This window comes from Alexandromys fortis, unplaced genomic scaffold (genome assembly GCF_014885135.2).
Source record: "Alexandromys fortis isolate MF-2015 unplaced genomic scaffold, M_Fortis_MF-2015_v1.1 scaffold_170, whole genome shotgun sequence".
Lineage (NCBI taxonomy): Eukaryota > Metazoa > Chordata > Mammalia > Rodentia > Cricetidae > Alexandromys > Alexandromys fortis.
The window spans coordinates 336,793-356,052 of NW_026068084.1; the positions used below are offsets into that span (position 1 = coordinate 336,793).

The 19,260-nt window shown below is 39.0% G+C and overlaps 1 pseudogene; it reads left to right on the plus strand.

The window, feature by feature from the left end:
• Positions 1 to 15,671: 15,671 nt before the first annotated feature.
• On the plus strand, positions 15,672 to 17,500 carry LOC126488576 (SH2B adapter protein 1-like; annotated as a pseudogene).
• The last annotated feature ends 1,760 nt before the right edge of the window (positions 17,501 to 19,260 follow it).

Genomic DNA, 19,260 nt, shown 5'->3' on the forward strand with positions numbered 1-19,260 from the left:
TACTTGGATCTTGCATCTGAAGTGTCATGTGAACATCACCCCTTTGAGTCAGCTCTTCAGGAGACTGTTCTTGACAGTTGACCTTGCTCTTATCTCTCATCCTCTGGTCATTCCTTTTCTTCGATTTCCCCACCTCCTGTTAGTTTCAGTTGAAACAAGACCTACCTTTTAAACTAATTTAGCTATTCATCTTTTTTCAGGAATTCCCACATGCTGAAATTGCAGGCAGAACACAAAACAGCATCAATGTTGGTAATAGGGATTTTGAATCAGGCCCTTACAACTTCAGGACAAATATTTTACCCCCTGAGCCATCTTTCCATGACTATCTAGAAACATTTTTATAATTACAAAATCCCACTTTATCTTCCCAATCTATTTTAAGATGAATGACTTTTTAAGTGATGGAATTATTCACTGGGTTTTTGAGTTAGTTTGTTACACTGATTGTTTAGTTGGTTTCTTGATAAACAGGGAGCAGAATGATAAAATTTAGAGAATGTTTTGGTTCTCTGCATTTTCAGCTTTTCATATTGCACACAAGTCAGGTGTAGCTGGATTCCTCAATGCCCTATGTCTGGTGTTGCGGGAGGTCCTTCCGCTCCTCCAACAAATAGCTGCTGTGATACCAGCCCATTGGGGCGTGGTCTCTCTCCCTTTAAAAAAGCGGCTACTTCCTCTGCTCTCTCTCTTCACTTCCTGCTCCGCCAGAGACTAGACTCCCTTCCTGGTTGTGCAGATGGCTGTTGTCTGGGACGGTGATCTGTAAGTTTTTTTCCCCTTTAAATAAATAACACCCTATTAATCATAACTCCAAACTGGTGTGGCCTTGTTCGTGACTTACGCCTTCATGTCTGAAATATATGAAGTTTGCCAATAGGTTCTTAACTTCATGGTAAGGTCAATAGCCTGTATTATTTTGGTAGTCTCTTGGACCATCAGGGCCAATTATTCAAAGAGAGGTATCACATGCCTGGAACTAGAATTTTTGGAAGATAGTCTGGTTCTCTCGACAGGAGCAATATCATCCTATATAGTGGAACTCCATTTAAATATACTTTTGAAGAATGATGATAAACTGATATTTATTTTTTTGTTTTGCCTTTTCAAATATCCATAGTGTTTTTTAACCTCTCTTCATCACTCTCCATTTTCTCTACAATTATTTTCATCTGCAATCAAATCTTCTATTTTTTCACTTCCTCTTTAAGAACCTGTGTTCTATATTCCACCTGTCTTAACTCCCTTCTCTGCCATAATGGTGTGGTTTCTTTATACTACTCTGGTTTGTGGATCAGTATTGGTAAACACAAGCCTAGACATATCTTGAAAGAAGTTCTTTCAAATAAGGAATTAATTTTATCAATCTGGTTTGTAACATCTCAGGTGATTTTCTTTTTTTTTTTAAATTTTTTCATCCAAAGAGAAGCAGAGAGGAGTTTTATTAAAAAAGACTGGTTAATAATAATGAATATCTATCTTCTTTCTTTGTTTATATTATTACCTTCAGTATGGTCTCAAATTCATGGATTGCTGTAGATACAAATTCTAATAAGTAATATGATATCAAAAATGCTGGCATTGTATAAATGTACTTTGATGTATATGGCTTGAGGGACTAGGGCAGACAGAGGATAGCTCATATATACATTTTTTTCTTCCTGTGCAATCAATGCATCAGGTGATTTTCTTGATTAATCACTAATTTAGGCTAGCCCCACTACTAGGGACATTGCCATCTCCACTCATTTGGTCCTGTGTTATATAACAAAGCAAACTGAGAAAGCCATAGAGAGTTAACCAGCAAGTAGTACTTCTTCATGCCTTCTCTTTAAGTTCTGAAGTGAAGCTTCCTGTCCTGAGTCCTTGCATTGGCTTCCAACAATAGACTGGACAGAGGATATGTAAGCCAAATATTCACTTTCCTTCCCATGTTACTTTTGGACATAGGCTTTATCACAGCAATAAAAAATCAAACTAGGACATGTTGCCTTTTTGGTTCTTTCAGGTTATATACTCAAATCTAAAGATTTGGAGTTAGGATCCACAAATACGAATAACATGTAGTGTTTAGCTTTCCTGGTCTGTACTATTTTATAGTGTTCTTCTGTCTAGTTTCACTCATTTACTTGCAAATCTCATGACTTCAATTTCTTCCTAGTTGAACACTCTCCAACTGTGTGTTATCTATTTTTTAGTTGAAGAACATTTAGCCTTTTTCCATTTCCTAGCTTTTGTGAATTGAGTCAATGCACATGACTGGGAAATTATCTGTGGAGTAGCATGTCAACTCCTATGAGAATGTGCCAATGAGTAGTTTTGCTGAGCCATACAATTGATTACTTTCAGGATTTTGAGAATTCTCCATACTGATTTTCATAGTGACTGTTTAATGGTCACACCATGGACAATGGGCAGCATTTTACTAAACTCCACTCCATTTTCAAATTCTTTTATTTTTTCCACTGCCCCTAATAGGTAACTTTTATTTTTTATGAAAAAATAGTCTTGATTTTTTTTATTTAGATATGTGTCAGTAATTCACTATTTCGCATGTCTTTTACAATATCATGCAGGTGTTGGTATGTTTTACAGTTTCCCACAGAAGGGCAAGCATCTTTCTCGTACCAGTGTAGTCTCACACAGGTGGCCCTGAACAGCTCTATAGTCAGAGAGGTTGGCAATGGTCCTGGATATGTGAGTAATTTCTGAGCATAGACTGGCCTAGAGTGAGACCAGCTTGCCAGAATGTGAACTCACAGCCCATCACAATATGCACAGTTCTGAAATAGAATGGAAATGCATACTGTGTGAGGTTACACTGTAGAGACAGAGTTGTGACCCCAGCATATTTCACTAAGCACTGGTTAAAATAGTTATTATTACCTGAATGTAATATATAATCCTTTAGGCTATAGTACAGATCTTTCCAGTATAAAAAATTATCTATTCAGTACAATGTTCCAGGACAAAGAGTTCTGCTTCTTAAACCAATGATTAGGCCTTACCACACACTATGTAGTCAAAGATTTATGTACTATTAATAAAGAAAGTGTCCTTGGATTCCTATATAGATTCTAGGTAAAGTGGCACTGAGTCCCAAACATTAAGAATTTTCATAACCTTAGGATTGTTCCAAAGCTTGAAGGAAACATGTTGATGATGACCATCAAAATATTGATCTGTATTACTGGAGCAGAGTTTTCAGCCTGGTTGAAAACACTTTTATAGTTTTGTATAGACCATTGGCTTGGTCATTGTTGTGTTACTCAAAGATGGAAGGCAAGTAATGGTGACACTCCCTTGGACACCAAGACTTCTAACAAGCTTATGTGTTGAACCTCATAATCACAGCAATATGCACATTCTTTGTAAGGGACCATGTACCTACAGTATGATTTGCAGATACCCAGTCCTGTCCAATGAGTGCATAGGTTACAGTTAGATGCTTCTTTATGCTGCTCTCCCCAAGTCCTGATCTGTTTCTCTTCTGCTAGGGTGAGTTCATTTTCTGAAAGGCTTGACATTGAGCTCTAAACAAAATCCCCTGCTGTTCTTCTTGCCATCTGCACAGCAGGTAAATTCTTACTCCTGTCTTAGTCTGACCCACACCATTGGAAGATGAGAATTAAAGAGAGATGTTTCCTTTTTGCTAGTGCTGCTCTTGTGACTCTCCTGTGAACATAGATTTGGAGGTCGTCAAGCAGGGACTCCATTCAACACTGAACTTCACAACGCAGATCTGGTAGTGGCATTTGAATCAAAGCCTAGACTTAATTTTCTGTCAGTTCCCCAAGCTTGTATTCCTGTACACAACATGGTATTCAGAGTTGGAAGAAATATTACAAGCAACTCTTTCCTTTCCATCTACATTAATGTTATCTACACTTTAATCATACTACAATGAGAAACTTGCCTTTTACCCATTTCCTTAGATGTTGTAATAGCTGTGTATCTTCATGTGACAGACAGTGAAGAAATGGTCACTCAGAATCATACTGAGCAAAGCTAAAAGATTGCCTAACTTCCCACTTTTATGAACTCAAATAGTCATAAAAACTCTAGGTTGATAAATAAATAAGTAATTCAAGTTTTAAATATTTATTTTGTGTAAGCTTTTGTGTTTTTAAAATTCAGCCATGTAGATACTATGGATAAAGCTTGAAGGTCAAAAGATTACCCTCAGGACTTAATGATACCTTGTGATACCTTGTGAAATCCATAGTTAAGCCCTGATCATTGGTCGTAAGGCTGGATGCAAGACTTTCTGCCTTGAGCCAGTACATAAATAAATATTGTTAAGAATATCATGCCAGGGCAAAAACATTGTTATAATAATATTCATTTGAGCAAAAGAAGAACAAAAATGATTGGAATACAAAAGATTGAAATACTAAATAAGTTTGAGAACATAGTTCATTATTCATAAGAATCTGTGCTCAATACCAACAAATATAAACATAAATGAGTGAAATGTCCCAAACACATAAGAGCTATGTATTGTTCAGTTGTAATTTATCTATATCAATATTCACTGTTTAATACAGAAACTTCATGTAGAAACTTCATATAGAAACCTGTGGTACATTAAATATAAAAACCAACAGCATTATCTAAGAGACTCCTAAAACAAACAGGTTATTTCTGTTTCCTTCCCAGATGTGGAAGGTAAGACCATATTTCTGAGGACACAATACAATTTAGACACAAAGTCCAGAGGCCCCTGAGTTGAAACTGACTTCAATGCTTCCTCCCTGAGAACTAGTTCTACAGAGCAAGAAGAAACCATGCAAACTTTCAAAGAAGAGGAATATTCAATAGTCCTATTCAGCTATAAACCACAACCATATGCAGCATTTCATGATAACCATAAGGGCAAATAGTGGTACACACACCATGGTGATAACTAATAGTTCTCTAATTATACTTGAAATGAATTCATTTCATAAAGGAAATTATAACTGGCACTGAAAATCTAGCCATCCACCAGGGCTACTTAAGTAATTGATATTGGAGGAGAAACTACAACCACCATTTTACTAAACCAAGAAAACTATTAAATACAATCTATATTTTTGTTCTTGTAACCACTGATAATTACATTCCTCACCCTTCATCAAAAAACTTGTTTTTACAACAGATGGAAACCAATACAGAAAACCACAAGCAATCAAAATACAGTTGTGGAGGCCAGTCCTAGTAGATACATCTGTAAGGCAATCCATGCACCTAAGTCTTTGGTATCACTGAAGAACAGGTGAGGTGGGTAGCAGAAAGTTATTAAGAGCAAGAGTTTCTAAAAATGTGTGAGATTGTGTCTCTGGGTAATATCAAATACTACACCCATACAGTCTCACCAACATGATTGATTAAACATGAACTGAACAAAGACAGCAAAAATAAATATGCCAAACCAGAAGGAAATAAAATGGGGATAAGCCATGATCTTACACAACAAACTACAGACAATTAAGGAATGCTGAAAGTGGGAGAAATAGTCTTCCCCTAGAAATGGTACGCAAACTGTCTACAAAAGTGTCAAGTGTGAAAAAAAAGTAACATATAGCATTTATCTGAGTTGGCAAACATTAGTATTTGATGGTGTTTTGGTACTATGTCAAAGGAGATAACCAACAGTAATAGGTTTCCACCTACGGAACAAGATCTCCTCCATCATGTTTTGTTGCCCTCATTCATTAGACTGTGCATGGATCTCTGTTTTGGAATGGCCTCAGATACAACCAGGTAGCAGTTTTTTGCTCTCATAACAGTTATACCACTATTGCACCAAAAGGCACATCTTGCCTGAAGGTTTGGGACTATATTCCATAGAGTTCATAACTTTTTGAAAAAAATTACTCATGATTCCTTCAGTGCAAGGTTCCTGTTCCATGTGAAGAACATGTTTACATAATGCAAAGTTCTTGTTCCATGTGAAAAGCATGTTTACATGTTTGGAAATGTGTCTAGTTTTAGTCATTAGATGTCTACCAAGCAATAAGTTGCAGGAGAAGGTGATAGTGAAAACTGGTTATAGTTTATGAATGTGTTCAGTAATGAACTGTATATCTACCACTATCGAGCACTGGTTCAAATAGTTACTATCTGAACCATATCCTTATGTCATCTTTTAGGCTACAGTATAGATCTTCCCAGTATAAACTTTTAACTACTCAGGTAAAAAGTTTCAGGAAAATGAGTTCTGCTTATTCTTAACTCCAATAAATTAGGGCTTACTACACACTATGTAGCCAAAGATTTTAATACTTTTAGTAAAGGAAATTCCTTTGGACACCTAGACTGATTATATGTAAGGGGGCTCTTAGTCCCAAAGCTTTAAGAATTTTCAGAACCTTGGGATTGATCCAGGCATAAGGGTATAGGCAGAGGCTGCTCATCCATTTCCCAGCTTCCCAGACCCGAAATACTCACACAGAAACTATATCAATTAAAACACTGCTTGGCCTATTAGGTTAGGATTCTTATTAACTAACACATACATCTTAAATTAATGCATTTCTCCGTTGCCACAAGGTTGTGGCATACTAGGTAATGTTCTGTCCCACATCTGTCTCCTTCAGTGGCTATGTGGCATCTCCCTGACTCAGCCTTCTTTTTCTCTTCTGTCAGCATGGAATTTCCACCTTGCTCTATTCTTTGCTTCCATAGACCCAAAGCAGATTCTTTATTAACCAATGGTAATAAAACATATTAAGAGAGTACAGATTGAAATCTCACATCATCTCCTCTTTTCTGTCTAAACAAAAAGGAAGTTTTGAACTTTAAAACTAGCAAGATTGCATACAATAAAACAATTATCAAGCAAGAATTATAGTTACAATATTTAGTCCATTTATATTTGGCAAATTAAGGAAAGTATTCTATAATCTATCCTATCTTTGTGAATCTATAGTTTTATATCTAATCTATGCTTAGAAGGAAAACTATAACAATAAATATCTATTCTTTAACTTCATCAAAGACCACAGAAAGATATAATATTACCTAAGTAAACAAAAATCCATTGTAAGCAACATAAAACTCTAGGATTGACAGAGACATTTTTCTGCCTGTTCAGTCACTCACCCAAAGTTCTTCATAACATAGGAGCATTCATCTTAAGCCTACAGGCCCATAGATTCTGGCAGACTTTTCCATGATGCAGGAAACTTAAAGACAGTTCAGCCTCTATTGACAATTTGTCAGTCACTTTCTTCTGTATCCTGTAGACTGTCTGGTGGACTCTTTCATGAAGCAGGAGCCCTGAAGGACTATTTTACCTTCATTAGGCAACTTTAGCAGGTAATTTTCTGTGAGTCCTGCATGTCCAGTTTATGCACCATACCATCAATCAGTCCAGGCAAGAGCAATTTCTTGCCCAAATAGCTAACAAAATTCATAAGGATCCTCTTCAATGCCCATAATCCTCTTCAAGTAGATTGGTACTGCCATGAGCAGATGAGTCTTATTATCATGAAAAATCCCATGTTCTTAAAACATTTTAAATGCTATATTCTGTTAGCCACATAGTTGTGGCTTACTGGGTAAAGTTCTGTCCAATGTCTGTCTCTTTCAGCAGTTACTTGGCTCTACCTTCTTTTTCTCCTCTATCTGCTTAGAATCGCAACTCTGCTCTATTCTTCACTGCCATAGACCCAAAGCAGCTCCTTTCTTAAGCAATGCTAATAAGACATATTCACAGAATGTGGTGGGGAATTCTGGTCCAACTTTTAGAGTTTTGTAAAAGACTATTAGCTAGGTCATCACTGTGTTGCTCAAGGATGGAGAGTATGTGATAAAGATACTCCCTTGGCCAATAAGACAATTAACAAGCTTATATGTAGTCAAGTCTCATAACCACAATAATATACACATTCTTTGCAAGGTACCATGAGCCTCCAATATGATTGGCAGTGATGTGGGCCAATAGTCAAGGTTGTCCAATGAGTGCATAGGTCTCAGATGTTTCTGCAGGCAGCTCTAGCTCTAGTCCTGGTCTATCTTCGGAGCTTATTTTTCAACCAGTGCTAGATCATTTTCTGAAAGCTTTGGTACTGACTCTGAACAAAACCCTCTGCTCTTCTTATCTTCTGTGCAGCAGGTAAATTCTTACTCCTCCCTCAATCTGAGACACACTGTTAGAGGGTGGGTATTAAAGAAAGATGTTTTCTATTTGCTAGTGCTGCTCTAGTGGGTCAACTGTGAACATAGATTTGGAGATAGTCAAGCAGGGTCTTTATCCAACACTGAACTTTACAAAGCAGATCTGGTAGCGGCCTTTGAATCAAAGCCTAGACTTCATTTTCTGTCAGTTTCCCAAGCTTGTAGTATCTCCATACACATCATGGTGGTCAGAATTAGGAAAAGCATTGCAAGCAACCCCTTCTTTTTTATCTACATCAATGTGCCCTGTAATTTAATTATACTACAATGAGAAACTTTGGGTTTTTTTTACCCATTTCCTTAGTTTTTGTTAATTGCTGTGCAACTTCATGTTGTTATGATGAAATAATCATTCATAATCATATTGAACCAAAATATGGCTCTACTTCTCATTTTTATTAACTTCAAATACACACTTTTAACCTAGTTTGATAAATGAATACTTAAAGTTTTTAAATTTGTCTTTTTTGTATGCTTGTGTATTTTTATTAATGTGACTACCTAGATACACTGAATAAAGTTTGGCAGTCAGAAGAGTACCCTCGGGAGTTAATTCTTCAGTTATATCTTGTGAAATCTAGAGGTAAAGCTCTGGTAGTCAGTTTGGATGCAAGATTTTCTGAGCCAGCCCATAAATAAATAATGCAAAGAATATCAAGTCAGGGAAAAAAATGTTGTGCTAATAATATTCAATTGAGCCAAAGAAGGGCAAAAAAGATTGAAATGCAAAAGATCAAAATATTGAATAAGGATGAGAATATAGCTCATTATTCATGACAACTGTGGACAATACCCATAAGTATGAACATAAATGAGTGAAATGTCCCAAACATATAAGAGCTGTGTATTTTCAATAATAATATACCTATGTAAATATGCATTATCTAAAATGGAAACTAAATACAAAGACTTGTGGTACATTAAATATGAAGATCAACAGAATTATCTAAAACATACACGGTATTTCTCTTGGTTTCCCTCCCAGAGGCACAAGGTAAGGCCCTATTGATGAGGACATAATGCAATTCGGACACAGAGTTCAGTGGCCCCTGAGATGGAACTGAATTCCATCTTAGGGAGTGGCTCCTTCCTAAGAACAAGTTTTACAGAACAAGAAGAAACCATACAAACTTTCAAAGGAGAGGAACAACCAATAGCCCTATTAAGCTATAAACCATAATAATGTCCAGCATGTCATGATAACCAAAAGGGTAAACAGTGGTACACATACCTATGAGAAAACTAAAATCTCTCTAATTATACTTAAAAGATGAAAAATACACAGAGTCTGGATTATGTATATTATTTCATTATCTTTGAATTGTGTGACTGCTGAAGAAGCAACAGCTGCTAAAAGACATTTGATTATAAATGCTGATGGATTATTCCAATATATATATTTTGAAAATGCATTGATTTCAAAATTTAGGTCAAAAGTTATATTACTTTGGAGAAGAGGTTCTGCTTTTGTTTCCACAGAAAATAGGAAGCTGTAGATTCATTCTGGCTAAGAAAAATCAGGTTTGATCAAGGAAGGTCCCTATAAGATTATCAACACCCCTAATCAGTAGGAAGTAGCCTTGAAAACTATCCCCACATTCCCAAAAATGGATTATGCATGCCTTTCTTTGTTTAGAGTGTTGGTTACAAGTTGTATGGATAATGGTCAAAAAGAAAGCTGAAGAAAGGAGATTAAATTCAGAGTTCTTGTTCTGAAAAAAAAAAGGGTAAAGTTCTGTGGAACTTTAAACCCTATACAAATTTGTCTCTTATAATTGTTTAATAAAATGCTGATTGGCCAGTTGTCAGGCAGTGCTGCTGGACCTCCTTCTGCTCCTTCAGCCAATAGCCACTGAGATACCAGCCCATTGGGGCGTGTTCTCTCTCTTTATAAAAGCAGTGGCTGTCCTCCTTTCTCTCTCTGGCTTCCAGCTCTGCTTCTGGCTACTAGACTCCTTTCTTGATCGTGTAGGGCTGTTATCTGTGATGGTGATCTGTAAGTTTTTCCCCTTTAAATAAATAACCATTCTATTAATCATAATTCCAAACTGGTGTGGGATTGTATGTGATTTACGCCTTCAAGGCAGGAAGTATAGGTTGGGTGACCAGAACAGGAGAATTCTGAAGAGGAAAGGCTGAGTTTGCAGTCATCATCTAGACACAAAAGAAGCAAGATGAGAATGCCTCACTGATAAAAGGTACCAAATCACATGGCTAACACAGACATGAATTATGGGCTAATTTAAGATATAAGAGTTAATAAGAAGGCTGAGCTAGTAGGCCAATTAGTTTATAATTAATGTAAACTTCTGTGTGTTTCATTGAGATTGAATGGCTGCAGGACTTGGTTGGACATATATCTCTGTCAACATATAAGTTTGTTGTGAGATCGTGTCTCTAGGTAATATCAAAAGCTATACCCATACATTCTCACCAACGTTATTGACTAAACGTGATCTGAACAAAGATAAACTGTTGAAATTAGAAGCGGCAGGGCTGCGTCCCAGGCACCCGGCCGCCCGCATGGCTAGTTTATACCCAGAAATAATTACACGGAAACTGTATGCTTTCAAACACTGCCTGGCCCGGCTAGGTCCAGTTTCTTATTGGTTAGCTCTTACATATTGTTCTAACCCATTTCTAATATTCTGTGTAGCCCACGAGCTGGCTTACCAGGGAGGATCTTAACCTGCGTCTGTCTGGAGTGGGAGCATCATGGCGACTCTTCCTCTAACCTTATTTCTCCCAGAATTCTCTTCTGTATACTCCGCCTACCTAATTTTCTATCCAATAAAATGGGCCAAGGCAGTTTCTTTATTAGTAAGAAATCATTCCCACATCATTTCCCCTTTTTCCGTTTAAACAAAAAAGAAAGGCTTTAACTTTAGCATAGTAAAATTACATATAACAAAACAGTTATCAAGTAAGAATTACAGTTACAATATTTATATCTAATTTATCTCTTATCATAACTAAGGAAAACCATAACTATCTATTCATTCTTCAACTCCATCAAAGACTCCAGAAGGATATAATACTACCTAAGTAAACAAGAAATAAGAAAACTCTAGAAATGACAGAGACATCTCGCTGCCTGGACAGTCACCCAAAGTTCTTTGGTACCATTGGGGCATCCATCTTCGGCCTACAGGCCCATGGTATCCAGAGACATTTTCATGAAGCAGGAAATTCCAAAGACAGTTCAGTTACTTTCTGCTGTGTCCTGCAGAATGTCTCGCAGACTCTTTCATGAATCAGGAACCCCGAAAGACCATCTCACCTTTAGGCAAGTTCAGCAGTCCTCTCTCTGTGGGTTCTCTGTGTCCAGTTTATGCAACAGTCCAGGCAAGAACAGTTTCTTGCCCAAATGGCTATTAAACTCCATAAGGATCCTCTTCAATGCCCATCTTCCTCTTGAAGTAGCTGGTGCTGCCAGGAGCAGACGTGTCTCATTGTCATGAAAAGCCCTAAGTTATTAAAACATTTAAAATGCCATATTCTACAGTCTTTGAAAGATATGAAGAATGCCTATCTAACTGAAAGATATCTCTATATATCTAGAAAATCTAACATGACTACAAGCTTAACTATTAGCGATGATTATCCATTAACAACCTATATTTCCTAATTATATATTACAATTTTAAATGAACTACACAATCACAATACCTTAATCAAGATCAAAAATATATATACATATAGCAAAATTGACCGTAAAATCCATATCAATGTAAATTATTCCTATCTATATCATATCCCCCTTTAAATGTAAAAGAACATTTATAAACAATATTTGGGAGCATGGGCGTAGTTTCTTTTCTCCAAACTGCTTCCTGCTGAATAGGGGCGTCGTTAAGTAGATCGTTTAGGGTGTAACCTGTGTGACAGGTTCATCTCAGTTGGCAGTTGAGTGAAGTAATTTTTTGAGGGTGTTCACAGCAACCTTTCAGGAGGACGTGGTCTATCATACCATACCGGGATAGATGCAATCCACAGGGTCACATCCTCTGTAAAAACAAAAGAAGACCCTCTCCAAAGCATCATATCCTTAGACCCAAATTTTGAAATCGTAATACCCTTATATCCATTCTGGTTTAGCTTGGCAGCCCATGTAACAAAATGTCTCTCTGTACTTAGCTCCTTCACAGTCAAAAATTTTAAAGAAAACACAATGTACATAATCCAGACTCTCTGTGAATTTTCCATTTTTACGTGGCTTATTTTTCTTTATTTCTCTTAATCTATAACTATCTGTACTTCTGTACTCTGTCTCTTTAAAGACTTTACCCTTTTTCTTTTTAAGACATTAACTTTTTTATATTCTTTTTCTTCTCTTTCCCAAGCCTACGTACATTCATCCAACAGTGTCTGAATCTGTTTTATTGTGAATCTGTAATTTTTTCACTATCCAGGAGCACTTTGTTTTGCGCCTTTAAATCATTAAGCGCTTAAGAATCTAAGCTGTGACATTCCTAGGTCAAAAACAGGTACTGTATGCTGGCCCCACCCAGTCCAACATGGCGGAGCCGCTAATGCCTCTGATCCTTGCACATTGCACCATTAGCATGGCGGAGCTGCTTGTGCCTCTGAGCTGAGGCACACAATGTCCCCCTTTTAGGCACACAGCAGTCTAGTTGCCATCAAACAAATCGTAGCACTTTAATCCAAATGCTCCATTCATAAGCTCTGTCTCCCGCTGGAGCCAGACAGAGATCACAATGGCGGCACAGCCCAGAAAGCCGGCATTTTAAAACAGCCACTTTTTTCCTGCTGCCGAGTCAGGACAATTTCTTTGTGGCACGCAACCCAGAAACAGCAAAAAGCTGTTTTAAATTCTCTCTCTCTCCTTTTTAAGCCCTCTCAGGTTTTTAAGTGGATTTAGCCCATCACGTCTGGGCGCCATCTGTTGAAATTAGAAGCGGCAGGGCTGCGTCCCAGGCACCCGGCCGCCCGCATGGCTAGTTTATACCCAGAAATAATTACACGGAAACTGTATGCTTTCAAACACTGCCTGGCCCGGCTAGGTCCAGTTTCTTATTGGCTCTTACATATTGTTCTAACCCATTTCTAATATTCTGTGTAGCCCACGAGCTGGCTTACCAGGGAGGATCTTAACCTGCGTCTGTCTGGAGTGGGAGCATCATGGCGACTCTTCCTCTAACCTTATTTCTCCCAGAATTCTCTTCTGTATACTCCGCCTACCTAATTTTCTATCCAATAAAATGGGCCAAGGCAGTTTCTTTATTAGTAAGAAATCATTCCCACATCAATAAACTAGATGGGGATAAGACCACAAGGCCTCAGTCCTACACAACAAACTATAGACAATTAAGGAATGTTGAATGTGGGAAAAATAGTCTTTCCCTAGAAAGAGCAAACTAACTGCCTACAAAAGTGTCAAGTGTGAAAGCAAATAACATATAGACTGGTGTGTTATTTATAGGAATATATGTGTATGTACGTATATAACAAAAGATACTGATAAAAGAGACCATTAAGGTGACACAAAGCAAGGAGGGGGGGTGAGATGATTTGGAGGGAGGAAAGGGAAGGGAGATTATGAAAATCTCAAAATACAAAAAAAATAAATAAAATAACAAATGTAAAGACCTAAAACTGTTATCACCAGATGCCTGTTTGAAAATCAAGCCATTTTAGCTTAAAATTAAGTGATGGATAAATATATATCATTCTACATAAAAAGTATGTTTTGCGTGATTTTTTTAATATGACTCATAATATTCAAGGCAGAGCAGTAAACCAGACAAGGAACAGTGGATCACAAAACTGACAGTCACATATAGAACATGATTACTCAAATGCTAAGAGAAAGGAGTCCTGGTCATTTGCTGTAGTATGAGTAATTTAATGTACATTGCGTTATGCCATATAAGATGACTGTAAGGAGAAAAATATCATATAATTACATTTACAAATAGACTGCATATTAAAGGGTCAATATATAGAGAATGATAATATGATAACACTTTTGATGAATAAGGTACATGAAAGGAATAGCACTGGTCAATAACATTGAGTAATATAAATGCAAGATGAAATAAAATTTATTGTTTAGTTCATTTCCTGTTGCTGTGATGAGACACCATGAAAAAGGTTATTACAACTTTCAAAAGGAAACATAATTTGGGGACTCATAATCCCCAAGGACAAGCCCATAGCACAAGTACAAGCAGGAGCATGCAAACTCACAATGAATAAGCAAATCTGGCCAAAACAACCTGTCAGTAGACCAAAAACATAGTAACTAATAATGCATACTCCTCTCCAAGCACAAAATGTGAGCAGTGACCACCCGTTTCAATAGGACCAACCAAAAATGTTCCTGAAGCAGCTTAATTTTCCGAACTCCATAAAATGCACAACCTTTTTACAATAAAGAGCTTCTGTATTGGAATCTCATGGAGTCTGCCATTGCCTTCACAGGAAATGTGCTCCCAAGGAAATGGGGATCACACAACAGGCAGCAGCAACAAGCCTGCAACAACTGGCACCCAACGTGGATGGACCTTTACCTTTTGCGCACATTTTGTGTCCTCCTTATACTCTTTGGGACATTTTTCTTTCTTGTTTATTCTCCCAGCTGCTGTCCCAATTCTGACTCTCCACCAGCATCTTCAGTTTGCCCCTTCAGCTGTTTTTTGGTGAGTTTATCCCTATTTTTGTTTTCTAAGCCCTTGGTGTCTTGGAGCTTTCTTTACTGGCCCTACATTTTACTTTATTTATCCCTGTTTTCCTTCCTGATTAGGAGCTCTCCATTGTGATTTGTTCATCCTGGTACCTCCACATAAGGGATGACCACCCAGGAGGTAGAAATAATAAAGGATCCTCCAACAGGTCCTATTCACCCAGAGACACCATGTAAGCATATGGCCATGGCCTAACAAATCAAGGAAGCTTCTCACTATAAACAGCATACTCTGTCTGCTAACACTATTTTCCCTTTCCCTTCCATCCTTGTCCTTTTGCAGACTCCTCGCAGTCTGAGAGTAACTGATGACTTTAGCCTGGATCCACTCTTCAGGATTGTCTGGAGGTGGCTCTCTTGTTTTACAGGGAGTCCTGACCATTCTTCTGAGTGTGGATTATTGGATTTCCTCTCCTAGTTTCTCTTCTCAAGTAATCCAGTTACATAACCAGCTATTAAAGGCCATTAGGACAGTGGTGGGTCTCAATTCACAGAAAGGCACTGACTGTTTGACTGTGGTTGAATACCCTTTCCCTTCCTGGATTGGCAAGTTCTCCTCAGACAGTGGCTACTTCCACTAGCTTGACCTTTGATCTGAATGCAGGGTCTGAGATGAAGTTGTTGCCTCCCACCCTGTATATTCTGACTGCTTTCTTCTTTGCTGTCCCTCATTACAGGTTCCCCCGGGGCCTATCAAGAATGGTACCCTTTCCCTAAAGGATGGGCCTTTCCTTCTCTACCAGCACTGCCACCCCTTCTGTCCCTAAGTTGGCAAGAGTTCAGTGAGCCCCATGCAAGGGGCATGCTGCCCTGGCTCTTACCCACCATTTTTTTACTCTACCTAGCCTCCCATCCACAATGTGCAGAACCTGGAGCAGAAGCTGCCTTTTCTGGCCATTTTGCTGAGCTATTCTTGCAGCACTTAGAAGCTGAGGTGGACTCACTCTCCCCAACTGCCTTTGCCCAGTTGAGTCGTGGTGTGGAAATTCCACCACCACATGACTTGTCCCTTGACAGCTACAGGAACATCTCTATCTTCTTTCCTCAGTATCTTTGCTTTCTACAATATCCTCAAAACTGAAGCTCAAGAAATGCTTTTTCCTTGGGTCACTCAGTCAGAGCTTCTGTCTAAGGTATACTGCAGTGGTGAGAGGCTTTGACACGTTTTACCCAGATGGGCCTCTGGAGAGCACATCAGGCTCTCCAAACCTAGGTGGAAGCAGCAACTCCAACTCCTCTGGTGGTGCTGGGACTGTTGGTAGGGGATTGTCTAGTGATGGCACATCACCTGGGGAGAGATGGACTTCGAGAGGCTGAAATTGAGTCATGGAAGGGGAACCTTGAAATATGGGACAGGAATGGTACAGAGAGAAGAATTTCTTGGTTTTATGGGTGCTGACGAGGTTGCCCCTCACCCAGCAGGAGTTGGTCATGGAGGAGGGGCAGCTGGGTTGACCTCAGGGGGAGTAGGACAGCCTCAGTGGGAGAAGTATCATCTATGGCTCTGAAGTGAGGAAGAAGGAGGAGGAGAAAGGTGCTTGGAGTTCTTCATACCATCCAAGGTACCTCAAGCCTGACTCGGCATTCCCTGTTCACTGATATGCACACAGACACTGCCCTAGAGATGCCTGTCAGGTTGAACCCATTTGTGATTAAGATAGAAGGCCCTTCAGAGTATACTCTGGAGACAACTGATGGGCTTCATGTGAATGCCTTGGTATCTGACATACAGCAGTACCTAAGCCCAGGACTCTGCCCTGCTATCAGCCCCATCCCATGATCCTTCCCCTGGCCTTGGGGACCTCTTTTATCACAAAGGATAACACAGACATCCTGGAGTTGTGTCCTACCTGATTCATAGAGAATAAGCCCAGCTAGTATCTGCTGCTGAGACCCAGTGAAAGTAATGACCACCTGTCGCAGGTGGCTTATGGGGACCTTTCTGACCAGCTATCAGCATCCTTCTCTTTGAGTTCTGCCTCCATTGCTGCCTCCCACTTTGACTCAACAGAACTGCTTCCTCTGCATTCCTATTCAGCAAGGGTACCTGGAGGGGAAATTCATTCTTTCTCTACACCCCTTCCTCCCCTGGATATTCCAGAAGCAGACACAGGGCCATTTATGTTCTGGGGAAGTCAGAGGGTGCTGAGGGGGATTAGCTACTACAAGGATATCCTTGGTTCCATGGCATGCTCTCTCGACTCAAGGCTGCCTAGTTAGTGATGGAAGGAGGCACTAACTCCCGTGGTATCTTCCTGGTATGTCACAGTGAGAAAAGATGTAAGAATATGTTCTCACTTTCAACTTCCAGGGCAAGACCAAACAGCTGTGTGTGTCATTGAATGATGAGGGTCAGTGCTAGGTCAAACATCTGTGTTCCAGTCCATTTTAGATGTATTTGACCACTTCCAGGTGCATCCCAACCCTATGGAATCTGGAGGCTCCAGTGATGTTGTCCTTGTCAGCTGTGTGCCTTCCCAGTGGCAGAAGGAGCAGGTTGGGTGTCATGAAGGGGTGTGCAAGGGTAATAGATACTACCCTAATTCTCCTTGTTTTGATCAAGCACTTAGAAAATGGACCATGCAGCTTCAAACCCATTATGACTGGCACTCTGTTAAAGGCTTTTTTTGACCCTTCAGTTTTCCTCCAGTAATGTTCAGCCTATGTCTACACAATGGAAACCCAGGCCCTTAATAATTTAAAATTTGGACTTAATGTCGCACTTGACAAGCTTACTGACCATGGCCAATATACTGACCCTGTCTCACAATCCATGATAGGCCTACATGCCTATTTCCAACAAGTGCCCAACCTTAGCCTTCAAGGCCCTCAAACTTTGTGTGCCTGAGGACGGTGTAGGCTATTTCTGCAATCTTGTCCAGCAGGATGCAGAACCATTTCCTGAATCTTTGACCCATGTCACCATGACATATCTCACATGTTAGAAATTAAAATATTCATAAGTGAGTCTTGGCCACCTGTGATATTGAAACACAGAAGAGGTCCATTTATATATACCCTTATGGCTTCTATCAGTGCCTTGGTAAATGCCAAACTTGGCAAGGATGATAATTTTACCCTGTAAGACTGTACTTGCTGAGGATGTGGACAGTCTGGCCACTTATATAGGGATTTCCCAGGGCTCATCCAAGACCTAATACCCTAAATGGCAAGAGGGCTATCATTGGACATGAGACTGTAGAAGCTCCTAGTGGGTCCTGATCTGAATGATAGACTGGACAATGGCTTCATACTCCTGGCACATGAAGTAAGTGGTGTGCCTTGCTTTGCAATGGTTAAGGTGAATTGTTTCTCATCCACTAGGCAGATATCTTTGATTTAAGAAGCACAGAGATGTCATTTAAAACATGGATTGCCCCAATACTTTTGTTCTTTCTGCTGAGGTTACTTGAACAGCAATAGAACCCATCTTAATAGAGATTTTGGTGTCTTTATGAGCAAGCACTGTGGAACACCTTTAGGTCCTCTTCCAGAGCCAAGGGGCAGGAAGGAGTTTCTGTTGCTCCTGTTCTATAAGCTCAGGCAGTGTCCCAAAGCAGTCTATGAAAAGCCATTTGCTGCCCTTCAGGCCAGTCAGCAGGCACATTGTGGTACTTGGTGTACTCTCTGATTCAGGAATTATAATAATAGATATATAGCAGAAGCAAAATCAGGAAAAGCAACAAACCACTTAGAGAGGAAGTATGTTTTAAAGCACTTTTAGATCATGTATGGGCATGCTGGATAATCATTTCTCAGGACAGACAACATTTTGCCTTCCTCCTTTGAAAATTAAAAATATAAAATTATGCAGCACCATCAAAAATACTATTCTCCAGGCTAGTATAGCCTTTACAGATGCAAAAGAAAACAATTTTAGGTTAATAATAATCTAAATGAATGATAAGGGAAGGGCCTATACTCAGCCAAATCCTGGATCAGTATAACTAGGGGAGTTATTGGTGCTCATTAATGTGTTGGAAATGACCCAGTCAGAAACTGTAAATATTTTCTCAGATAGCTGTTATGCCATAGAAACATACAAAATACTATCTTTTACAAAATTAAAGTGCCCAAAGGATTCCATCTCCAAAATCATTCAAACTAATCAAGACTTATTACAGTCCAGAGGACATAGTTGTCACATATCCCATATCAGATTGTATACAGGACTGCCAGGAAAGCTAGCAATAGGCAACCACAGAGTAATCTGCCTAATTATTACTAAGACAGTGTCCTTGCCTTTGCTAGAACAGGTTAGGCTCCTTCTTCAGCAATTTTATTTGTCCCCTCAAATTTTGACCAAGCTTTTACCTGGTTTACCCTTGCTTAACTGTAACACTGAATCAGAATCCATACAACTTAGCACAAATCAAACCATTGGATTTGTC